Here is a 9,451-nt window from a genome sequence, read left to right as displayed (position 1 = left end):
TCAAATTAAGAGGGATGGGATGTGGTAGGCCAATAAGTGGAATCAGTTGATGTGAGGAATGTTTTTACATACTTTAAAGGTGGGGTATGTAAGTTTGAGAAACTGGCTCGAGATACACTTGTTGTTATATTCCATGGAATGCTCTTAAAGGGAGGCGATCCTCATGACACGCATTTTTAAATAATTATCATCCGATAAAACAGACCAGTCTCTGCCAGTCTTTTTTTTTTTTTGTAATCCGATGACGTCATCAGTGATTTTAAGCTGATTAATTACCGAAATAACATCAACCCTGTGGGCGGCGCCATTTTGACGAGTCACATGACTTATTTTACCGGAAGTGACGTGAACTATGCGTTTGGTGTCGAGGACAAATTGACGGATGTGCTTTGTTCATGTTGTTTACTCTAGTTACTCTCTCAATTCTACTGAAATATGCCTTATTGTATTGCGAAACATTGCCACAATTCGGATAGGAACAATCCACGGAATGCTCGGTTCCATCTGTTGCCAACGGGTAAGCGTAGGAAGTACGTTCGGAGGCAGTGGCTAGCGAAATGTGCTCGGCCCGAACCGAAAGATCCACAGGCGCATGTATGCAGCGAACATTTCAAGTTTCCGGACGACTACTCTGAGAGTATGATGAAACATAAAATGGGATTTATTAATCAACCATTACTTAATGGGGATGCCAGCCAGCGTAAGCACATTACGCAGCAGACCTTACTTATTGTTTACTACGTAAGGAAGCAGGACCCAGAGCGCACGCAGCACAGAGCGGACAGCAGATAACAGAATTGCAGTTTTATTGCTTATAGATTATCAGAACATTTCAAAGGGGACACAGCCCCATTGGATATTAACCTATGGATTAACTACATCATCGTTTGTATCGTTGTAATGCCATTGAAGACCAGTTTAGACCAGACAATGAGGAAGGTAAGCCATGTTAGCCTAGCGCATGTTAGTACCTAGTGCCACTTGTTTTGATGTACGTTTTTGTTGCTAATGTCGCGAGTTTGTATCCTTCAGTGTTGAGGTGAGCACCGTTAGATTCTGTGTCTTTACGATCATAAACGATGTGTTGGATGTGCAGCTAGGATAAGTCAATCAATGTTTATTTATATAGCCCAATATCACAAATGTTACATTTGTCTCAGTGGTCTTCACAGTGTGTACAGAATATCAGTATGACAATACGACACCCTCTGTCCTTAGACCCTCACATCGTACAAGGAAAAACTTCCAAAGAAAACCCAGTTTAAAGGGAAAAATGGGAGAAACCTCAGGGAGAGCAGCAGAGGAGGGATCCCTCTCCCAGGACGGACAGACGTGCAATAGATGCCGTGTGTAAATTGAAAAGATAATACATTTGCAACATAGGTAGTCCAGATGTTTGGAAATGCATGTGTGTATAATAGGAAGATGAATCCACGAGGATATCCACCCAGGACCGATTATCCAGGACCACAGCCACGACTCAAGATCCAGCGCTCGCGATCCAGGACACAGGACCGCAGGATCATCCATGACTCCGGATCCCAGCGTATATAGACACCAAAAAGAAAGACATTTGGGGAAGCTGGGTTAATCGGAACATGAGAGGACACAGGTACAGACAGAGAGAAGGAAGAAGTAAGATGTCCCCCGACAAACTAAGCCTATATCAGCAAAACTAGGGGCTGAATCTAATCAGCCCTAACTATAAGCTTTATCAAAAAGGGAGGTCTTAAGCGCACTCTTAAAAACGGATAGGGTGTCTGCCGCCCGAACACAAACTGGAAGCTGATTCCACAAATGTGGAGCTTGATAAGAAAAGGCTCTGGCTCCCATTGTACTTTTAGAGATTCTAGGAACAACCAACAACCCTGCATTCTTGGAACGCAATGCCCTAGTAGGACAGTAGGGTATAATGAGTTCTTTAAGGTAAGATGGCGCCTGCCCATTAAGGGCTTTGTAGGCGAGAAGAAGAATTTTAAATTCTATCCTGTGTTCTATAGGGAGCCAGTGTAAGGCAGCCAGAACCGGAGTAATGTGGTCCCTTCTCCTAACTCTGGTTAGTACACGAGCCGCAGCATTTTGAATCAGCTGAAGCCACTTGACTGACTTCTTGGTACTCCCTGATAATAAAGAGTTACAATAATCCAGCCTAGAAGTAACAAATGCATGGACTAGTTTCTCTGCATCGTTTTGAGGCAAGATATGCCTGATTTTTGCAATGTTACGTAGATGGAAGTAGGCGGTCCTTGAAATTGATTTTATGTGGGCGTTAAAGGATAAATCCTGATCAAATATAACACCAAGATTCTTTACAGTCTCACTGGAGGCCAAATTAATGCCATCCATAGTTAGTATATCTTTAGATAATTTGTTTCGTAGATTCTTCGGGCCAAGTACAATAACTTCAGTTTTGGTCGTGTTTAACATCAAAAAGTTTAAGGTCATCCACGTTTTTAAGTCCTTAAGGCAGTCTTGAATTTTATTTAGATGATTAATTTCATCAGGCTTGATTGATAAATATAGTTGAGTATCATCCGCATAACAATGAAAGTTTACAGAATGATTCCTTATAATATTGCCTAACGGAAGCATATATAATGTGAACAAAATAGGTCCGAGCACTGAGCCCTGTGGCACTCCATGGCTAACTTTGGTTTGCGTGGAAGATTCATCGTTAACACGTACAAACTGAGAGCGTTCAGATAGATAGGACCTAAACCAGCCTAAAGCAGTTCCCTGTATGCCAACTAAGTGCTCTAGTCTTTGCAATAGGATGTCATGGTCGATAGCATCAAATGCAGCACTGAGATCGAGCAAAACAAGAATAGAGACAAGTCCCTAGTCTGGGGCTATTAGAATGTCATTTGTGACTTTAACCAGAGCTGTCTCTGTGCTATGATGTGTTCTAAAGCCAGACTGAAAATCTTCAAATAAATCATTGTTTTTTAAGTAATCACACAACTGTTTTGCGACCGCTTTCTCAAGAATGTTTGAGAGGAACGGAAGATTAGAAATAGGTCTATAGTTGGCTAAAACCTCTGGATCGAGGTTGTGCTTTTTAAGAAGCGGTTTTATCACTGCTACTTTGAATGATTGTGGAACATAGCCTGATAATAAAGACATATTCATAATATTTAATAAAGAAGTGCTAATTAATGGAAAAACTTCCTTCAACAGCTTAGTTGGAATTGGGTCTAACATGCACGTTGATGGTTTCGAAGAGAGAATCATTGAATGTAATTATTCAAGGTTTATGGCTGAAAAGCATTCTAGTTTACTATCTAGTGTAATATTAGAACTTACGTTTCCGGGAGCTGTTGATAACACTATACTGGTCAAAGGCAAGAGGTCATTAATTTTGTTTCTAAGAGTAACAATTTTATCGTTAAAAAAGCACATAAAATCATTGCTACTGAGTGCTATGGGAATAGAAGGCTCAATCGAGCTGTGGCTCTCTGTCAGCCTGGCTACAGTGCTGAAAAGAAATCTTGCATTATTCTTATTCTCATCTATTAATGAAGAGTAGTAGGCTGCTCTCGCTTTACGCAGTGCTTTCTTATATTCATTGAGAGTAATATGCCAAATTAAACGAGATTCTTCAAGTTTAGTGGAACGCCATATCCTTTCAAGTTGTCTAGACTTTTGCTTTATTTTGCGGGTTTCTGCATTATGCCATGGAGCTAATCTATGTTGTTTTATTTTTCTTCTTTTTCAAAGGAGCAACAGAGTCTAATTGTATTCGCAGCGCATCTGTAGCACTATCAACAACATGATCAATTTGGGGTGGTTTTGTATAAGTTTCCTCCCCTACATGCAGACATGCTATCGAGTTAAGTATTGGTGGAATCTCTTCCTTAAATGTGGCTATAGCACTAACAGATAGGTTTCTGCTGCAAGAGCTTTGGACTAATGCTTTGTAGTCTCGTAATAGTACTAAAAAAGTTACTAAGAAATGGTCGGATAGAGCAGGATTATGCGGTTCGACTAATAGTTGCTCAATTTCAATACCATAAGTCAGAACAAGGTCGAGAGTGTGATTATAGCAGTGGGTTGGTTTATTTACACTCTGACAGAAACCAACAGAATCTAATATAGAGTTAAATGCAACAGTAAGGCTATTTTTATCATCGTCAACATGAATATTAAAGTCACCTACGATAATTACTTTGTCTGTTTTAAGAACCAAAGTTGATAAAAACTCAGAGAATTCTGATAAGAATTCTGAATAAGGACCTGGTGCACGATACACTGTAACAAATAAGATTGGCTGCAAAGTTTTCCAGATCGGATGCGTAAGACTAAAAACGAGGCTTTCAAAGGAGGTATAATTTAATTTTGGTTTAGTATTGATAAGTAAACTTGAGTCAAAGATTGCTGCAACTCCACCTCCTTGGCCCGTGCCTCGAGCAATATGAGTGTTGACATGGCTGGGTGGAGTGGCCTCATTTATGCTGACATATTCTTCATGTCTCAACCAAGTTTCAGTGAGACAGCATATATCAATATTATAATCTGATATTAAATCATTTACCAATATTGCTTTAGATGCTAGAGATCTTATGTTTAAGAGACCACATTGAATCTTCCTGTTTTGTTGCACTGTAGTAGTTGTTACATTTACTTTTATTAGGTTATTATGTATGACACCTCTATTAGGTTTTACCTTCAATTGTCCTTGGGCAGACACACACACCGCTAATATTGGGTATTTTATTGGGTTCGGGATTCCTATGGATGACTGCCTAGGAGAGAGCACAGAGAAGCGTGTAAGACTGCGACTCCGCCTCCTGGTCTCAACTCCAGTTTGTCATGGATTAAGTCCACAAAGCCCTGAAATGTTTGCCGAAATGAGATCTGCACCTTCCAAAGTAGGATGAATGCCGTCTCTCTTAATCAGACCAGGTTTTCCCCAGAAGGCTGTCCAATTATTTACGAAGCCCACATTGTTTGCTGGGCACCACCAAGACAACCAGCTGAAATGATGACATGCGGCTATACATGTCATCATTGATCAGATTGGGGAGGGGACCAGAGAAGATTACGGTGTCCGACATTGTTTTAGCATAACTACACACCGACTCCACATTAAGTTTGGTGCATTCTGATTGGCGTAAACGAACATCATTACCACCGACGTGAATAACAATCCTACTGTATTTACGTTTATTTTTAGCCAGCAGTTTAAGATGCGCCTCAACGTCGCCCGCTCTGGCCCCCGGAATGCATGTGACTGTGGAGGCTTCGGTCTCTAAATTCATGTGTCTCATAATAGAGCTACCAATAACCAGAGTTGGCTTCTCAGCGGGTGTCTCGCTGAGTGGGGAATATCTGTTAGATACGTCAACGGGTTGGTGGGGACCTGCGGGTTTCGCGTTATGCCCCTTCTGAACAGTCACCCAGTCTCCCTGCTGCTCGGGAGTTGCCGGGGGACGGCTAAGAGGAGCTACCTTTTGCCGGTCCGCACATGCTAACATGGGCTTTACTTTAGCTGAGTTACTTTCTAAGATGCGGAGCCGGGCTTCTATGGCTATGATTCCCGCCTCGAACCTAACAACTATACTACATTTAACACATGTATCGGTACCAGTAAAGGAGGCCGGGAAGTAACCAAACATGAGACAGGAAGAGCAGAAAATAGCACCAGAAGGGTGGGGAAAGAGCCATGGCTAGCTATCAAGCTAAAGTAGCTACCGTTAGCAAACCCGAAAAGAGTGTAGGCAACTGTGGAGTTACAGTTACAGTCGCTAAGAGAATGAGAGTTGGAGTGCTTAAGCTGTAGTAACGTGTGATTACAACGTCAGGCAGTTGCCGTGATCAAGAGTTTTAAAACGATCGATTAAGTTTAAGTTAATAAGCTATAAGTAAGTAAGGTGGGCTAGGGTTGCGTTCCAATAGTCCATTTAGCTTAGGAACCTTCCTAACCAAGTGAAATGACCCGGAAGTACGTCAGTGGCAGCCATGATAAGTGCCCTTCCAATTCTCCAAATGAAAGGAAAGGAGGTTTCAAACTTCCTTTATAGCCTCCTTTAGCTTAGGAACCACTGGACCTCCCTTACCGAAAGGAGAGGAGAAAATGCTGCCCCACAATGCATTGCAGCCGCAGCATTTGCCGTCACTCAACAGTCGGCCGTTCACGGAAACAACCGATTATGACCGAGAAATGATATCATGAAAGTTACGGTGCTTATTAAGCATTTTAAAACATAGGTGGTAAGTTGCCAAAGTGCTTTGTTTTGAACGTTCATCAGTATTATAATCAAAGAGAGAAATATGAACGTTAGTTTTTACTGAAATGATCAAATAAAGTCAACATCTCACAGTCTTCACTGAGCTGTGTGGGGTTTGTTCTACTTTTAAAAGATGTTTGAATGGTGATATACACAGTGATAGATGTTAAGGACTAACGTTTATAATAAATACATTTGTATTGATTTTAAGATCTTTTCATAGTTCATACAATCATACGTATTTGAATCATTGGTATTAATGTGGACGAGCAGAAGTTTCACTTTCCTTTTCTATTTCAATTCCAACTTTGGTCCTGAAGAATATGTTTCTCTGTTGTCCACGTTCATAAAGCAAAGCAACAGCATCAGAGCACGGTGCAGAGTCTCTGGATGAGTCCCTCGTTCTTATTGAGCATCCATGTTGTAGTCCGCTGGATAGAAAACTGTAGTTTCCATAGTTTCCCCACAGCAGCAGACGCACACAATGACGTCCGCTGGCGCATCATAAACACGTCGGATAGTGAAAGTGCAGTTGATTCTCTAAAGTACCGCAGTCTCTTCTCCTAAGTCCTTTTGAATTCTCCTATCCACTATCCCTTAACCCCGTGACCTTTCACTCAGAGGTCAAGGAATAGGAGATAGGGTTAGAATTTAGAATTTAGGAGCTGATTTTTGGATTATCGGAACGCAACCTAGGAGTGATTTTCGGTGCAGTAATAGGATAGCATGTTTCGCTCGGGGCTAATTCAGAGGCTCACTGTTAGCATTGTGTGTTTTTTTTGAAGAAAAAAATGAAAAAGATCAGTTAAATTAGTTTTTTTCCCATTATATGGATATAAAATAATCATAGTTTATTAAATATTAAGGTTCCTTAGACGTTGTTTCCTGCAAATGACGCGATTTCGGCCCCGGAACCGGGTCCGTGGGGCCTAAGAGGATAACAGAGTATGTTTTTTATTTTTTTTATGGTTGTATTTGGATGGAATGAATACCTATAGTGATAATTCAAAGTAAGTCCGCCTGGACTTTATTTTTCTAAACTTCTTCCTCGGCTGACGAGTCCGAACTCAAATACTCCGCCATGTTTTCGTCGAATGAGCTGTTCGTGTGTTTACAAAGTGAACGCATAGATGACGTCACGACCTAGTTTTTCGGATCATGTGAAAATGGCCAAAATGGCAGCTGCCTGACGGAATATACAGGTTTTGATAAAAAAGAGCTATAAAATCATTATTTTCCGGTGAATATTGCTGATTTCTTCAGGGTATGGTTTAAACATAATGTTTCACTAAATACTGAAGTTTTGATTAACTATCTAATGACTGGAGCCTTCCTTTAACATCCCGATAGCAATGAATATCTGAAGTGCTTTGACAAAAATTCCATAAAGAAATGTCATCCGTGGAAGCCGTGGCGCTGTAAAAAGCTCGACCAATCATCTGAGCCGGCTAAAGTAACTGGACGGCCTACCTGCCTGCCAGCCTCCCATCGGGGCACAAACTTACCTCGTGCCCTCATTGGTCACGTGCGCGTTCCTGTGTGTTGGGGGAGGGGCTCTGTGAGGAAGTGGCAGATTTTCTCCGGTTGTGTATTTTCAAATTCTAGCGATCTCGAGCCGGTTTCTCAAACTTACCTACCCCACCTTTAAGTAAATTAAGATATATAAGGTATAATGAAACTTAGGTTACTAATGTGACCACGGTTCTTTGAGTCCGGGATGAACGCATTTACAGATACATGTCTTCCCTTCTCTTTATTTTATCTCATCAATGAAACCAAAGTTATCACGTTAACTGGTGTTTTATCAAAGAGATACATTGGAATTTTATTTTTACTTTGATCTAGAATTGTGCCATCAAAGGAGAGATAAATGATAGAGACATTCAATGATTTTGAGGACTTGAGATTATGATTTCTCCGGGTTTCAGACGTAAAAAACGAGTAAATATAGAAAACCCAGCCGAACGTAGTTTTCCTTTAGGTCGAACTCGGTATTCTGACTTTAGTCCAACTTGCAGGAGGAGACAGAGTTCAGAAGAGTTTCCACCGAGGACACACACTGATCCTCCTGGAGGATTTATTATCTGTTTCCTGTGAATTAAACAACTGGACAGCAACGAAAAGGCCAAACAAAAACACACGTCATCACAGAAACCTCCCTTTTAATCCAACACACACACACACACACACCCTACACACACACACCGTCCCGCCCTACAGCAGACACACACACACCGTCCCACCCTACAGCAGATACACACCCCCCCCCCACACACACACACACACACCGTCCCACCCTACAGCAGACACACACACACACCGTCCCACCCTACAGCAGATACACACACCCCCCCCCACACACACACACACACACACACCGTCCCCCCACACACACACACCGTCCCACCCTACAGCAGACACACACACATCTTATCTTATCATGCTGCAAACACACATCATCACAGACATCTCCCTTTTAATCCAACACAAACACCCACCCCCCCCCACACACACACACACACACACACACACACACACACACACACACACACACACACACACACACACACACACACACACACACACACCACACACACACACACACACACACACACACACACACACACACACACACACGCAGACAAACACGCACGTCTCACACACACACCATCCCACGCAACAGTAGACACACACACACACACACACACACACACACACACACACACACACACACACACACACACACACACACACACACACACACACACACACACACACACACACACACACACACACACACACACACACACACACACACACACACACCTTATCTCATGCTTTCCCAACATTCTCAGGAATCAGAAAGCACAGTGAATTCCCCAAATGGACTCTGGGTGTAATGTGTCCTCCCATTCTCAGTGTGCCAAGAAAGATCTCTATCCCAGCTCAAACAAGCTGTGCAACATTTTATTTTCAAACCACAGAAGCACACGCACAGATATGTTGTGTCCCAGAGGCTCTGCTGTCCCGCAAATGTCGTAATACGTTGGTATCTTTCAGCAATAATGGAGTAAGTTCCCGTCTGTCTTTGGAGCCTCCCTCCGGTTTGAAAGACTCACTGGCTCCAAAGTTTAAACAAATGAGATAACGAGAAACGTGGAAAAACTCTCCTTCTGACCCCAGTGCTTTTCTTTATTCACCATCATCATCATCACCATCATCAC

Source organism: Pseudochaenichthys georgianus, chromosome 5 (assembly GCF_902827115.2).
Source record: "Pseudochaenichthys georgianus chromosome 5, fPseGeo1.2, whole genome shotgun sequence".
NCBI classification, from domain to species: Eukaryota; Metazoa; Chordata; class Actinopteri; order Perciformes; family Channichthyidae; genus Pseudochaenichthys; species Pseudochaenichthys georgianus.
This window is presented reverse-complemented; position numbering follows the sequence as displayed.